We start from the raw sequence: 17,718 nt of genomic DNA, 5'->3' as shown, positions 1-17,718 counted from the left end.
GAAAAGAAATATGAACAATAGTAATTATACACTATAGAAAGTGGGGAGTCTGATATTCCCAACTCAAAAAACAAGATTAAAGTTATGTACACAATTGGTTATGGGTTTCCCCATATTAAGCAATCTTAAGGCTATGAACACAAGAAAAACAGGCAAAATGTGTTAGTAAAAGAGAATGCATATAATAATAGTATCTTTTTAACTTTCAAATACCATTCCTGAATTGATTTTTGACTACCTTTTATTAAAATATTATATACTCATTGCTTTTCAGATATATTATAATATAATGTAAGATTTATTTAAACATTAATAAAACTAAGTCTGCCACATCATATTTTTGGAGATTTACTAAGTACTCATTGCATAAATGTTTATTTCTTTACTGATATTTATTTATTTATTTTTATTTGAGATAGTGTACAAGTGGGGCAGAGGGAGAGAGAAACACAGAGAGAGAGATTCTTGAGCAGGCTGCACGCTCAGCATGGAGCCTAATGCTGGGTTTGACCCTATGACCCCGGGAACATGATCTGAGCTGAAATCAAGAGTAGGACGCTCAACCAATTGAGCCACCCAGTTGCCCCTTGTAAACATTTACTAAGCACACCTAGATTTCAGACATACTCCAAAACTGTGGAATTGGGGAAGGGAAGGGAAGGAATAGAAAACTGAGATGGTCATTTTTGACTTGGCCTTCAAAGAATGCTAATGGATTTACCAAACACAAGAGTAGAGAAGGGCACTCCATGCAGAAATGACAGCAGGGACAAAGTAGCAGAAGTTTAAGTGACATGGAACATTCAAAAACATAAAGTAGGTCAGTGTGGTTAGAGCATAGAGCAATATGGATGCTACATCACCTTTTCATGGAGAGGAGTAGAAAGATAAATCAGGAATAAAATCAGAGTGTCCTCTATGCAATCCTAAGAAATCTGGAGTTCATTCTACAGGTAAGAGGGAGCAGGAAAGACAATAAAGTATGTTTTTACAAAGATAATAATGATGATGTTTGTAAATAATGTCTATTAAGAATAATTTGGAATGGTTAAAATAGAAGCTAAGATACTAGTTAATATCAAATAGTTCGTGGGACAGAGGAGGAAAAAAACTAATTATAAGAGAACCCATTATATTATAAATGTATCTTTCATTATTTCTACCTAAACATGTTGCTTTATTTTTCTTGTACTCAAGGACTTCTGTTTAGTTTGTGTGTGTGTGTGTGTATACATATATATATGTGTGTGTGTGTGTGTATACATATATATACACACATACATATATATGTATACAATAAATATATGCAGATTTTATATACATATTTATGTAAATGTATATATATTTTAGGTTAGTATATATATGTATATATGTATATGTATATATATATATATATATATGTGTATATATATGTGTGTATGTGTGTGTGTGTGTGTGTGTGTATCTTGATCAGGTGACCATTACTCTTCCTGTAATATATCATATTATTCACTTCAAATAGTCATTTGCAATCTTGGATATTTTCTACTGCTCTCAGTCCTTCATTTCCCTTATAAAACGTAGTCAATGAAGTTATTATGCACTTACTGGAAAGCATATTTCACACCACTTAAACAGATTCTGTCTTGGTGCATAGACCCCCATTATATGCCAGTGCCACCAACTGAGCTAAGCATTATAGTCTCAACAGAGTAAGAATGCCCAATTGAACATTCCTATACAATCAAAAATGTAAAGCTATTGTTTTTGTGCCCCTCTGAAGTTACATACTGTCTTCATTCCCAGAAGCAAATTTCAGACACAGTGCCTACTGACAGCTACGTGTAATCTTTAAAATTGGATGCAAGGGAAAAGATTTGGACTTTTAAAATATCTGTTTCAAGATTAGGTTATAAGACAGTTGTGCTAAGTTCAGCCCATGAGTACACAGCTATTTTATGTATTTTGTCCTTAGCCTAATCAAAATTTTTATTAACCAACCAACCGATGGAACATCATGTTGGGCTGAGAGAGCTAATATGAAATAGAAAAAGAACAACAACAAAAAATAAATATATTAACAAACCAAGAACAGGACCTGATATAAAAGAGATACAATTTTAAAAGGAAAAGTGCAAAATCCGGTACTTCTTTTTTTTTTTTTCAACATTTATTTATTTTTGGGACAGAGAGAGACAGAGCATGAATGGGGGAGGGGCAGAGAGAGAGGGAGACACAGAATCGGAAACAGGCTCCAGGCTCTGAGCCATCAGCCCAGAGCCTGACGCGGGGCTCGAACTCCCGGACCGCGAGATCGTGACCTGGCTGAAGTCGGACGCTTAACCGACTGCGCCACCCAGGCACCCCTAAAATCCGGTACTTCTAAAGCACAAGTGCAAAATTAAAGGATGAAGGAAGACAGGAACTGTCAGGATTCCTTGCAAAATAACCAGGAGCTTTTAGTGTATTTCAAATTCAATAGAAACCAATAGGGCAATGAGACCAAAATAGGGACAAAATGCTATGCTATGAAGTGGGGGAAAGTAGTGTGCAGATATTGATATATTGTACTTCATTAATACAGAAACAGAAATCTGTAGTGTTAAGAATCACATCTGGAGTATTTATTTAACTTTAGAGCAACTGTTTAAGGGAAACATTGACACACTGTTGCTTATTCACCTTCCATGTGATACAATGATACGATTACAGGCCTAAGAGAGAAACTTTGAAGTCACACTTAAATTCTACCAACTATCTCAATCTTCATATCCAATTAATTACTAATTTTGTTAATACAGTCAATATGCATTGACCACTGTAAACTGAGCACTAAACCCATGATCTACAGTAGTGGTTCTCAATTGGAAGGCTATTTACCCCCAGGAGTTCTTTGGGGCTGGGATTGCTACTGGTATCTATTGGGTCAACCCAGGGGTGCTGCAAAACATCATACATTGCCAACACGTTGAAAAATTAACCAATCCCAATGTCAATAGCACTGAGGTCAAGAAAATGTGATCTAGAACTACAAGGATAAACAAGTTTCACAGTGTCCCTGACTTCGTAGAGCTTAGTACCTAATGGGAAAGAAGGACAAAACCAATGTACTTTGTTAGGAATACATTATTTCCTCACAAAATAAATTTAAAAGGTACAGAGTTCAAGGTAGTTAAGCACAATGGTACTTTCAAGGACTCAAGCTCTTTCTATCTTTTTCCCATTACATTTAGTATGTGGTCTCCATCATTTTATTTATACTGTTGGGGCTGCAATATGGATGTTACATCACCAGGTTTTGTATCTACTCCACACGGAAATTTTCCATTTGTTCAAAAGTGGATATCCACCCAAGAATTCTGCCTATATCTCATTAGAAGTTTATTACATGGAAAGGGAGTATAGAAAATTAACGGGTTTTTTTGTTTTTAAAGTTTATTTATGTATTTTGAGAGAGAGAGAATGGATGTGTGAAGGAGAGGAGAGAGAGAGAGAGGGAGAGAAAACCCCAAGCAGGCTCTGCATTGTCAGTGCAGGGTTCCAACTCATGAACCTTGAGATTATAACCTGAGCCAAAATCAAGAGTTGGACACTCAACCAACTGAGCCATCTAGGAACTCCTCTTTTTTTTTTTTTGGGGGGGGGGGTGTTGTTTGTTTGTTTTTGTTGTTGTTTGTTAGCTGGTTACTATCCTGAATAAAGTCAGAATTCTAATAGTAAGGGATAAGAGAGAATATATTTGGGATTGTGGCAACTTGGAGTATTGCCACAACAAATAAACGAGCAAAAAATCAAGACAAAAATTATAGCAGTATGAAAGAAACACACAGTGTGTTTTCCTTATAAAAACAAAATAAAACAAAATGAAAACAAACAAACAAACAAAAACCTCCGGTGGAAGCTATTTAATTTAAACAAATGAATTGGAAGATTAGCTGAATAAGTGAAGTCGAGCTGAATGATAGGACAAGAACACTGCTGGAAAAGTTAACCAAACAGGGCTAGGATAAAAGCCATGTCCTCATTATCCACAGTGGAATGTCAAAACATGTTCCTCTAATATTTTTTAAAAATTAGAAATAGAAACTTTAACATACTATTTAGAAATATGGAGGCAAAAACAGAAGCAGCAACTTAAGATGCAAATTATTATATCCAGAAAGTGTGAGTTGCGTGGGGCATGGATTGGGGCAGCAGAGCACCTTTGTGGTTCTTCGTGAATCTTGACTTTTTGAAAGGAGGTTTTTAATTTGTTCATTTTTGTTTTTTAAGAGAGAGAGAGAGAGCATGTGAGTGGGACAGAAGGGCAGAGGGAGAGAGAGAATAAAATTTAAGCAGTTTCTACACTCTGCACGGAGCCCGACACAGGGCTCGACCCCACCACCCTAGGATAATGAAATCAAGAGTTGGTCGCTTGACTGACTGAGCCACCCAGGTGCTCACTGAAGGGCAAAAAGAAGAGAGTGATTCTTCTGGAAATCTCAGGAAAGAATGACTGAGTCAAAATTGACATCATTCAGCAAAAGTTTATTCTTAAAGTTTTTTTCCTGTACAAAATAGGAAATGTTAGAACTTTAACTTTGGGGAGAGGGTAAGAAAGGACAATGAATCAAATCTGTCATAGTCTTCAAATAGAAACTGTTCACAAAATGAGTAAGTCCCTTATTAATCAATTGGATTAAATAAATTACACATGAAAATACACTCTTGTGGTCTCGGTGTGTAGGCTTCAAAATACAGGTTTCTGACATGTCCTAAAATATATTTCTGCAATGTGCTTTCCTTTTGGTCTTCAGATTTAGCCAGACATTTATCAATATAGCTGCTAAAAATTGAATACAACATTACCACAAGATGGCAGCTTTGAACGTATTTGAAAATGTTGATTATGAACATCAAAATGCCTCCAACTGAAATGAACAGTGAGACATCTGCCATTCCTCTTCTGGTTTAAAAAATGTTCATGTGATCTTTGAAAGCAGAATAAATGCAATTTTTTTCATTTTGTTGGAAAAAAATGGCTTGCGAGGTTAGTAGTTTGCACACGGCTGAAAGTCTCAACCAAATCCTAATGACCAGAATGTGTCTTCTTATTGACTAGAATTCTGTATACATTATCCTCCTTCATCATGATCACTTATCATTAGGCCCTTCCAGGCCACAAAATGAAGAGTGAGTGGCATGTCACCCAAATGATTTCGCATACAATCGATTAGTATGCCAGCACCAAAGACACTGATCATTTGTGACAAGGGTGAAAGGGCTAGGCAGCTATGGGAATCAGCTCCATTCAGCCACTGAGACTACAAATAATGAAAATCACGGTTAACTCTGTAAATGTACACCTAATGTTTAAAAAAAAAATGGTCTAATAGAAGGCTACAAAAAATATTACAACTCATTTTTAACTTACTCTGAAAAAATTCCCATTTATGGAACAGTTACAAGAATACAATAAACGGCCACATACACTGCACCTAAATTTACCGATTGTCAATATTCTGCATGTTTTCCTTGTCACTTTATTTCCATATATACCTATATGTTGTATATATATTTTTTCTTTTTTCTGAACAAATTGAAAGTAGCAGTTATCAGGACCCCTTGTCCTGTATTTCCATGTATCTCTTAAGAATAATGGCATTCTCTTAAATAACCGCAACAAATTGTCAACTGCAACAAGCTGTCAAATTCAGGAAAATTAACATGGTACAGTACAATTTTCTAATATATAGTCCCTATTAAGTTGGTCCGATAGTTCCAATAGAGTCCTCTACAGTGATTTTTTTAAAAAAAAACATAACTGCTTCAACTTTTTCAAGAAGAAATAAAAATAGCATGACATAAAAATATCAAAAACATAAGAAAGAAAAACATATCACTCGAGTTGGATAAAGCCAATAAAATCCAAAGAGGTGGGTAAAAGAGAAAGATGAGGACTTTCTATGGAATTCTCTTGAAGAAGGAGAAGGAGAAGAAGAAGAAGAGGTAGTCAACATCTGTATGTGACGGGCAACATGAGAGAACCAACCAAGTTTGCACCCAAACAGTCCTGGGTTGGTTTCATGTCTCTTTATTAGCAATATGTCATTGAACAAGTCCAATTGCTTCTAGAAGCCTCAGTTGTCTTGTCGGTAAAAGAAGAGCAGTTCTTACAAAACAGGGGTTTTTAGAACACTAAAAGCGCAGTGCATGGCAAGTACATCTCCTGATGCCTGGAAAGTAGTATGTGCTTAATAAATTTTCACTTCCCTCCCTAGAATCATGAAAACTTCACTTTTTCCAACAACTTCCATAAAAAAAGGCCTGGCCAAAAAAAAAAGGAATTTACACCCGAAACTTAAATCTCGTGATTCACGATGCCATGCTGCACACTGGTTTCCAAATGAACGCTCTCATCCCACTGCCATCGAGGGGCATGTCACAGCTAATTATCTGTCATCGCGCCCTGTTGCATAGGCGGTACCTTGCCTGCTGCTGCTGGGACCTCCGTGCTGTCTGTTGATTCATTTGCATTGCCTCCTGAGTGTCTCTGCTGTGTATGGATCACACAGAATGAAGCCCAGGGGCCAACTGGCAGGCCCATCTGAATTGTGGAACATATCTGAGGCCCCTCCTCATTACTTAGTGAGTAATGTGGGGGATGTTCGCCGGTTCACACACCCTGGCAATGTAAACGGTCATCTGCTGCCTCATCTGCTTTCCTGCGTCTGGGGTGCAGGACCAGATCGGCTGAGGAACTTTGCTAGCACTTATGCAAATAGCTATGGGAGCTCCTGGGTTTGGCAACATTTCCTTTCAGAAGCCTCATTTGTGGCGGCACCGTCTGCCTCTTTTGTGCCTTCACAGCTTTGTGAGGCAACCTCAAAATAGATCTTTCCCCTACTCTTGTTGTATTTATGTCCCTTTGCCACGGAAAAGCTGAAACTCTTCTCAGTACATTTAATACACCCTGTACAGTGGAAACTCCAAAAGAACATCTATTTAAGACAGAATCAGACTACACATACCAAACTAAGGGGAAACGCATTTCCTTAACTGACTCCCCCATTGAGTTTTAAAATACATAAATTGGGGCGCCTGGGTGGCGCAGTCGGTTAGGCGTCCGACTTCAGCCAGGTCACGATCTCGCGGTCTGTGAGTTCGAGCCCCGCATCGGGCTCTGGGCTGATGGCTCAGAGCCTGGAGCCTGTTTCCGATTCTGTGTCTCCCTCTCTCTCTGCCCCTCCCCCGTTCATGCTCTGTCTCTCTCTGTCCCAAAAATAAATAAAAAACGTTGAAAAATAAAATAAAATAAAATACATAAATAAATGCTTAAAGCACGTGTCGACACAAAATCCTAAACTGTTAGGCATACATGTATAATACTATAATTTTGTTCTATTACAAACTTTATGCTTCTAACTATGCTGCATAACAGATACTTAAAAAGTAAAACTAACTTGATTCGAATTTTTTAAATTATCTTCAAATTACTAACTTCCCAAAGCACTGTGGAATCTGCAATAGTGCGTTACTAAGTAACAAGAATGCGGTTTAATTTTGGTATAAATTTTTATGCCATTAATAAATAGATCAGGTTTCTTCATTTTGCCCCTCTCTTCTCGCTGTCTTATACTGTACTTTATGATATGAGATGCTTCTACAGAAACCAAACTCAAAGTTTTCTTAGAAAAGAAGGAAAAACATAAATCATTAAACATGAGCCCCAAGGGTGGGAAATTTACCTACAAGGGACTGTGAAAGCCACTGCCAGTGTTGCTTAAGACTGACTTCCTCTAGGTGTCAGTATAGTCCCAGAACTTGCAAACTTTAGTGCTAATGGAAAAAGAGCACAGTAAAATAAATATGTTTATGCCAGTCTATACTATTTATACATTTGAAGGATTTTTCTTTTGAAAACTGAGCTAAAATTGCAACCGTGAATGTTCATCTGCAGATGACAGAATGGATTTTGTACTAGAAGGAACAAAATGTGGCAATGATACATTTTTGCAAACACACATTATTTTCCATACCTTTTTTGGCATTGTAAGGCCCTATCATTCATTCTTAGGCATCATAAATTATCTTCTCCTTTCCAGACACATAATGTTTTAGAAACTCACTAAACCTTATCTGAGGTCATTATTGCTATCTATTACAGTAATCGGACTCAATTCAACAAGCCCATCAGCAAGGAGTCTTAAATTACATCTTTCTCACCAACAGCACAGATTTGTTTAATGAGACTAACACAGAGTTTAAAACGTAATGCAAGGTGAAGGGGATTAAGAGTACCCTTATCTTGATGAGCATCAAGTAATACGGGGAACTTTTGAATCACTAAGCTCTACCCCAGAAACTAACATAGCGCTTGTGTGGTAACTCTGCTGGAATTAACATAAAAAAAGTAAATAAAAATATTTTACATTCAAAAAAAGTAATACAACCACATACAGTGATTCGGAAGAGTATGTATTTGATACGTATCAAAGCATGCTCTCTATGAAAGCTCCCATTCCTTTAGTCAGGTCATTTTTTGTTTCCTCTTCTCTCCAAATTAAGTTTCTCGGTCGGCTGTATCTGTCCTCTGGATGCCTCCCAAGGATCAAACCAGAGAAGTAAGAGTGACATCTCTAAACTTACAGATCTAGTGCATTTCAGAAATCCACTAGAGCTTACCTCTTAATTTTTCTCCAAACTTTATTTGAAAAAACATCAAGTCCTCAGATGATTGGAAAAGCAAAACCATGGCTACTGACGCACATTTCATCTTCAGCCCATTTCTGAGACCACATGACACAGGAAGTCTGCATGTATGATGTATGTGTCCAATTGCAGTGGTATGATTTGTAGCTGCCTCCCTCCCCCCCAAAAAAATAGCTGAAGATCTGAATCAGGCAGATAATGACACACAAAGCAGTCAGGAAACAAGAAGATGACATGATCTCTTCCAGAGTTCGCACAACCACGGTCTCCTCCAAACAGCCAGGGCACTTCATGTCTTACATCACTAACATTATCCTATCATCTGAGGAGGGACACAATTACGGAGAAAGCTAGATGGCCTGGGTTACCGAACTATAAGGGTCTGGAAGACATCACTGGAAAATTTAGAAAGGTGGTTCTAATGACATCACAGACAACTCCTTTCATCTACAGCAAAATGTAAAGTGTTCCCTCTCTGATCAAATGTAACAAAAATTTCAAAAAAAAATTTTTTTTAACATATATTCATTAGACAGAGAGACAGAGTGTGAGTGGGGGGAAGGGCAGAGAGAGAGGGAGACCCAGAATCTGAAGTATGCTCCAGGCTCTGAGTTGTCAGCCCAGAGCCCGAAGCAGGCCTCAAACTCACGGACCGTGAGATCATGCCCTGAACTGAAGGTGGACGTTTAACCCACTGAGTCACCCAGGCGCCCCAGTGACAGAAATTTCAGGAAAAAAATAAAGAAGGAAAAGAGGAGGGGAAGGAGATGGAAGGGAGGAGGAAGAGAAGAGGAAGGAGAAGAGGAAGAAAAAGAGGAAGAAGAGAAGGAAAGAAGAAAGGAAGGAAGGAAGGAAGGAAGGAAGGAAGGAAGGAAGGAAAGAGGGAGGGAGGAAGGGAGGGAGGGAAGGAAGGAAGGAAGGAAGGAAGGAAGAAGGAAGGAAAGGAAGGGAGAGAGGGAGGAAATAAATGAAAGTGATGGAAGTGACACTGTCTACTAAAGAAATTAATATATATTTATTAATTTGTCTGTTTGAATGGCTGAAAAATTATTACCCTATCCTGGACACCAAATCTTCAGTTATTCAATTTGCTTCCATAGCCCTTTGGCCAACTCTACTGATCATGTCATTCTTATAGCTGAAGGTTAAAGTTCATTTACAAAAGTTCTTCAGAGAATTAAATTGGAACTATGCCCACTTTTTTTGAGGCTTTATTTTGTACTGTGCCAAAACACTTTTAAAAATATTTCTATATTTGCTTAAGTAAAGGATTTTTTCTTATTGAAGAATATTTCGGGAGATCTCTAGAGAAGCTATTTTATAAGTTTAAAATACTGTTTCAGTTTCCTGCTTGCCACTGTAACAAATTACCATAAACTTGACGGTTTACAGTAACACAAATTTATTTTCCTACGCTTCTGGAGGCCAGATGTCCAAAATCAGCTTCACTGGGTTGAAATCAAGGTGTGGGGAGAATTGTGCTCCTTCACAAGGCTTTAGGGGAGAATCCTTTTCCTGGCCTTCCCGAGCTTCTAGAGAATATTATTCCTTGCATTCCTCAGTTTATGGCCCCTTCTTCCGTCTCCAAAGCCAGCAGGGTTCTCTCTGGTTATATGGCCTTCTTCTCTTCTATTTGTCAAATCTTCCACTTGGGATACCTGTGATTGCATTTAAGGACCACCTAGATAACCTAGGATAATGTCACCATCTTGAGACACTTAATTTCATCAAGACTGCGAAACCCATTTTGTCATGTGAGGTAACATTCACAGTTTCCAGGGATTAGGACCTGGATATCTTTGAGGGCCATTTTCCAGCTGACCATAAATACTTTCTTTGTGTGCCCATTTTGAGAAATTGGCTTGCTGGTTACCAATAGAGAAAAATTTAGCCAGTTCCAAATTCTACATTTTTCTTCATTAAACTGCCATGAAAATTTTATCCTTAGCCTCTCTTTCAGCAATGATAGAGGACACTGAATCAAGACTGGAAAACTGACTGAGGATTTCTGCTATATCCTCATAAATCTTCCACGAAGCTTCCTGCTCTCCAATTATTTTCCCTCCTCTCTACCTGGATTCCTCATTTCCTGCTATGTTTCTTTTCTAATACTTCCAGAATACACATTTTGGTTTAACCCTATAGCAGAAATGTTCACATTCTTCCTCTTAATCCTAGTTGTTTCTTGGGTTTTTTTTTTGTCCCCCTTTTCTTTAAACTTCCATGCAATCAAGATGGCTTTATAAATTACAAGTTTCACAAGAAAGGTAAGTCACTTGCCCTTGTAAAAATATATTTCAGACTTAAAAAGTGTCCGAAGGGGCATCGTCATTCCATTGCTCTTTACAGACTACAAACTCTCCAAGGGGTCTCAACCCTTCTACTTTTCATTTCCCTCTCAATGTGGCTAATGCCCACATCCCTATATTTAACCTTAGCCCCTGCCATGAGCTTCAGTTTCATATATGTAGCTGCGGGCTAAAAAATGCTTCATAAAAGTGCTGCCATCTACAAGTCACTTGGAATCTTGGGAGCCATTTTGGATTCCTCCTTTCTCCTTCATCTGCTAGCCAGCCACCAATCATCTTTATAGCTAATCCACACCATATCTGCTCATTTGTCCCCCAAAATAGTTTTCATTGCCCTTTCTTTAATCCTTTTACCACTGCCTAGCTGAATTTTTCCGGGACTTGGATATTTTCATTTAGTGAGACTTTCAGAATGTTAACAAGCCAAATCAGTTACAAACCATAAAGCATTTATTAAATACATAGGTTGAGTAATGCTTTCAGGGCAAGTAACACTGTGCTATTTGTGGGAAAATTATAGGACTTACTGAAAATTGAGACTCTATTATAAGAAATATGTCTAATATTGGAACACAGTTTAAAACTGCTTCATAACATATTCTTTCAAACCTGGCAGTGTTTACCTGAACCTGAATGCATAATTTTACTTGGAGATGATATTAATCTATGTTTGAGGTTCTTTGTGAATGTGGGTCCGATATGACACCTCCTTCCTAGAACTTCCCTCTGCCCTGCCTCTCCCTCATTGATAGGACCTGAAATTTAATCAACCACTGTTTCCTTCCCCCTCTCACTTCTTCCTCTTACTACAAAACTGTTCTGCTAAATCTTAACTATGCCCTGCCCCACCTAAAAGAGTCAGTAAAAGTGCGATCTCCTTAGCATGCCTTTTGGTGCCTTCTGCAACCAGTCTGGGACAGCTTTGCAAGCTGTCTCGCCCTCTTCTCATAGGTTAAATTCTAGGACCACCAACCACTGGCTTTTCTCAAAAAAAGCATGTTTTTTCTTGCTTCTGGCTATGGTTCATGCTCTTCTCTTTGCTCCACCTTTTCTGCACCTGACCAGTCTTACTCTGCACCGCAATTTGACCAAGGCTTATCCTTGGCAGTTTCCATGCTAGCAGCCTTGCGATCCTACATATTCTTTGAGAACAGAAACTATGTCTTACTTGTTTTTTGTGACCGGGTACTCCGCAGATTACCTAGCGCAGGGTAGAAGCAAGTAGATACATACTAAACTGAACACAATTGAGCAGAGTGAACTTAAAGGAGCTGCTCGCACATCTCCTAACTTCCACGGGGTGGCACTATTCTATTTTCAACAGAGACCAAAAAAAAAAAATCCCAACACCCGGAAGTACAAGGGCCGTGTTCAGTGTATTTGTATAGATCCCGCACGTGTCTGTGCATGTGCAGAGTGGAACTCTCCTCACTGATACCCGCTTACATCAAAGCAAAATATGGACCGTCAGTTTTGGTGTCTCCTTTTTGATCTTTACAAACGCAGAGTTTTAAAAAATATTAAATTACTGGGCAGTTATCATAGCCAATCTACCTAAACAGAAAGGACCTGGTATATTTTTTTCTTTGATAGCGTTAGCCCCCAAAGGTTTTCAGAGTAGTTATGACAGTGAATGGCCACTCTTGCGATAATTCAAGGTATTCCCAACTAGAGAAACAGAATGGAAAGACTGCAGGGGGCTTATGAGCAAAGAGCCTTTGCTGGGTACAACTTTACCTCCCTGACATTCACAGTCTCAAGTACAAACACTGGACAGTAATGCTTAACTTTAAATTCTGATGGGAAACATTAAACATTGCACAACCTATAAGACACTGAAAGTATTGGCACAGCGAAGAAACAGAGGATACGATGATTATTATTTTAGGAAATTAGATAGATGAGGAGATTTACAAAATTCATGCGGCCTTGATGTTCGTTAATTGATAAACTGATACATATTAAACATTTTTTAAGAGTTTGACCGAAAATCTATTTGCAAGCAGGGAGTGCCAAACTGAAAGTGGCAAGGGGCACCCTGCCTGCAGGAACCAGGGTAAAGACCTGAGTGAAGAAAGTACGGAAGCAAAGAAAGGAAATTATTTGATTGGTTACAGCTTAAAGCCTCTTTGGCTGTTAATGATTGGTTGTCCTTAGTGTTTTGATTTCACAACCTTCAGGCGTTTACAGGCTTAGACCAATGTGGGTATCTAGATCACATAGCTCTACTGAGCTACATGAAGCCTCCTTGTTTCTTTAATTTAACAAGTTTAAAGAATCGAAGTGCTTTTTCATCTTGGCAGGTTGCCTAGGCTGGAATCTATTTTAGCCACTTTTTTTGATGTGTAACAAGTCATGTCGGCCTCATTTTTATCGGCTATAAAATGGATCTTAAGGAAATCTCTGCCTCATTTGCTTGTTAGGGGGGTTGACTTCAAAATTAGCTACAAGTCTAATGGTAATGGTGGAGCAGGAGTGCTAGAAATACAGGATGTGGCAAAAGCTCTATTTGCCCAAAGCTCTATCTGTTAGTCCCCATAGTCCAAACCTCACCTTTCAGTTCAGAAGGCTGATTCCGGGGCGCCTGGGTGGCTCAGTAGGTTGAGCTTCCAACTCTTGGTTTTGGTCACGTCATGATTTCATGGTTGGGTTCGTGAGTTCAAGCTCCGCATGGGCTCTGCACTGGAAGGGCGGAATCTGCTTGGGATTCTGTCGCTCTCCCTCTCTCCCTCTCTCTACCCCTCCCCCACTCACACTGTCTCAGTTTCTCTCAAATAATAAAAAAAAAAAACTTAAAAAAATCTTCAATAAAAAAATGGTGATCCCACTGATTCTGGATTCAAAAAAATAATGTTTAGTATCTTTCAATGGGCTTTAAAAATAAAGCTTATTGTATATTCAGTAATCTCTCCCACCTTCAAGGTGTTCTTTCCCTTTAAGGAGACAAAGCCCTTGGCTTACTCTGTATATTTATTTACCTGGCAAATTCCATCCTACAGATGCTGCCTTAATGTCTGTTCTGGTGCTTCCCCTAGTTGAGTGAAAAAAATGTTTGATAACAATGTCATTGTTACCAATAGTATTTTATTTTGGAGTTCTGCCTTTCTTCAACAGAGATTAGACACTTATTTCTTAAGTATCAGGCAACCATAGAAGGAACAGAAGAAACCCGGTGTCTTTAAAATAGAAACATAGGAAATCATTTTAATACTTTAAAATATTTTAATATTTAATACTAATAGCTACTATTATTTTCAATAATATTTTAATTTTTTATTTTATTTTTTAAAATTTTTTTTATGTTTTTTTAAATTTATTTTTGAGAGAGTGCAAACGAGGGAGGGACAGAGAGAGGGGGACAGAGGATCCGAAGCAGGCTCTAGGCTGACAAGCTGACAGCAGTGAGCCCGATGCGGGGCTCAGACTCACCAACCAAAACTTGAAATCGTGACCTGAGCCACAGCTGGATGCTCAACCCAGGTGCCCCTAATTTTGTATTTTTTTATATATAATATCTTTTTATGTCCCATACCCATTATTTGGGTAATGGCTACTGGAAGCATGCAGACTGCCTACCGTTTGCATGATTGGAACACAAAAGCATGGGGAAGTGAACATGTGAGCAATGAATATCTCCCTCAATCAGTAGTTAATTCCTAAAATTCCACAGTTAAGATTCATTCTTTTGACTTAAAACCTTTGACCCCTGGTAAACACATCCAAGGGCAGATGACTCTTGAGGCCTTATCAAATATTTGCATCTAAAGATGAGTGATCTTATCAGATCCCTTCCCCCACTGAGCACACTTTGAAAACACGAAGGTAAAGAAAGCAAAAAGGTTCCAAAACCTGCAGGACAATGGGGAGACTGTTTGCGGTACACTAACGCCATGATTTTAAGTATTCCCAGCCTTGTTATGAAGTTCATATTTTTAAGATATTTATTGACATCTTACAGATAAAATGAAGCTCAGAGAGGCCATTAAACATCAAGTAGCAGAGCTGGTATTCAGATGAAAATCTGTATCTCTAATATATATATTATATATATATAATATCTGTATCTCTCTATATGTATATATGTGTGTGTATATATATGTATATATATACACACACACATATACATATATATATATATATACACACACACATATATATATATAATCTCTAAAGTTCAGACTATAAGACCAAGACAAGACTGACTTTATCAATGTCACAGTCCAGTGTAAGATGTACTGCCTGTCCCATATCATATGGCCAGAAAGCTGCCAGGTTATGGACAGTTCAGAGAAAAAGAACTCTAAACAAGGAACCGTTTGTTAAAATGGCAACCTGAACTTTATAGCTCTTACCCATACGTCTAGATCTTTCTCCCTTGTCCTTCCACACAGGTTAATAAGCTTGATTTCGTATATGTAAGGATCTTCAAGAATAGGTTTCAAATTCTAGGCTTTTGGAAGCTGAGTGTTCACAGAAAATATCATAACCAGGAGTTACTTTATGAACTTTTCCCCGCAACCAAACATTATGTCACTTGCTCGCCACCCTTTTCCTCCCCAACTTAAAGCAACTATAATTATAAGAGATGTTGTAAGGGAACCTAATATGATACTACACTGCCTTCCTTCACAAAATTAAATATAGAAGTTGAAACTGACTACTGTTAATATTGTTTCCCCAAGTTCACCACTGTGAACCCAGCTTGACAGAACTAATGGCATTTTCCAAAAGTGATGGTGCTATCCTGGAGTTTTCTACATTTCTGTCACTGTCTTGTTTTCCAGGAGGTAAACACATTTCTACCAGCAAAGGAACAAAAGTGAATTCATCCAAACCTTTGTAAGCAAATAATATTTGTTAGTTCAATGGTAGATCAGATCCCATGTATCACCTTTAAAAACCAACCACTTGGTTGAAATTCAACGATACAAGAGGCATGTTCAGGAATCACGATCCATGATGCAATTTTCCTATTTGTGTACGAACGTGGCTTTCTTATATGCTTTCTCCAGTTGACTAATCAAAGTAACTGCAAAAAAGCTTTTTCAGTTAAAGAATTTGTAAGATGTGGCAAAGGTTTCATTTATTTGTTCACTGGTTCGTTCAACAAGTAATGAATTACAAGCCCACTGGGCATAGAGCACTAAGTTTACAAATATGTGCAAGGCATGGGTTTTGGGCCCCAAGAAATTTACAGCTTAGGATATCTACGTATGAAAAACAACCATGCAAAGTAGCTTAGGATATGCAAGTAAGTACCAAAATAACCTTGCAGGTGCTGTAGTCCCACAATCTATGTTAGGGTCAGGAGGTCACTCAAAGGAAAGGGTGCTTCAGGAAGCATTTGAACTTGCAAAGGGCAGCTGCTGTCCCATCTCAGCTGACTGTCGTAGTCATCCTGCAGGTGTGAGACTATCAGGTCTCACTATTTTTCAAAAGAAAATCCAGAATGCTTATCTTATGAGGAAATCTCCCAATATTTAATTGGTATTGCCTACATATTAAAAAAAAGAAAACTATACAAGTTAAAAAAGTACATATATACACAAAACACAAAAGAAAAAAAAATCAGCTTGCCAATTCTATTCATATAGTTTTCAGAAGAGCAGGGAACCACATCTGATCAGCATGGCCTGGAAAGGCTATATGTGCAAAAGGCAGTATTTTAGTTGTGTCTTGAAAAGGAAATAAATGTTTCAAAAGAGAATAGGGAAAATAAGTATTCAAATGGAAGCGAATGCTTGAAGAATGAGAAGTCAGCTGGAAAATGCTTTTAAGAAGCAGATAGGCAGGGGTTTTATCAGAATTCTTTATGTCACAGTGATGTATTGATCTTTGAAAAGTAGATGATGATGGGGCCCCTGGGTGGCTCGGTCGGTTAAGCATCCGACTTCGTCTCAGGTCATGATCTCATGGTTCCTGGGTTGGAGCCCCACATCGGGCTCTGTGCTGACAGCTGGGAGCCTGGAGCCCGCTTCAGATTCTGTGTCTCCCTCTCTCTCTGCCCCTCCCCCGCTCATGCTCTGTCTGTCAAAAAAATAAATGTTTAAAAAAATTTTTTTAAAGTAGATGATGATGATAATATAGTAGCATCTAAGATCTAAACCGTTTTGAAAGAGGTGTTTTTTTCTTACTGTTACAAAATGAAATATGTTAAAGTTAGAAAGTACAGACAAGCCAAGATAGGAAAATGATGTCTTCCATATTGTATCACCTAAATATGACTATTAACATTGTGTTAAATAAAATAATAGTAGGTAGCATTTTCTGTATATTTGCTGTACTGTAAGCACTGTACTGAGCACTCTTTAAGTCCTCACTCATTTTCTATGAAAATATAGATGTTAAGCCAAGACTGATCATATGTATACTGTTTTCTAAGTCATTTATACACAAAAATATTATGAATATTGTTCTATGTCATCTTCTACAGTGTCATCTTTAGTCCTGCTTACTATTCTATTGTATAAATAAATAAATCTGTGATTATTTATTGAATCAGTTCTCAATTGATGGGCATTTAAGATATTTGTAGTTTTTTTTTTTCCTCTATCAAGTATCAGCTTGATGAATTTGATCAAAAGAGGGCATCCAGGGGCGCCTGGGTGGCGCAGTCGGTTAAGCGTCCGACTTCAGCCAGGTCACGATCTCGCGGTCCGTGAGTTCGAGCCCCGAGTCAGGCTCTGGGCTGATGGCTGGGAGCCTCGAGCCTGTTTCCGATCCTGTGTCTCCCTCTCTC

The sequence above is a fragment of the Prionailurus viverrinus genome, chromosome D4, assembly GCF_022837055.1.
Source record: "Prionailurus viverrinus isolate Anna chromosome D4, UM_Priviv_1.0, whole genome shotgun sequence".
Taxonomy (NCBI): domain Eukaryota; kingdom Metazoa; phylum Chordata; class Mammalia; order Carnivora; family Felidae; genus Prionailurus; species Prionailurus viverrinus.
The sequence above is the reverse complement of the archived record's forward strand: the minus strand, read 5'-3'. Positions refer to the sequence as shown.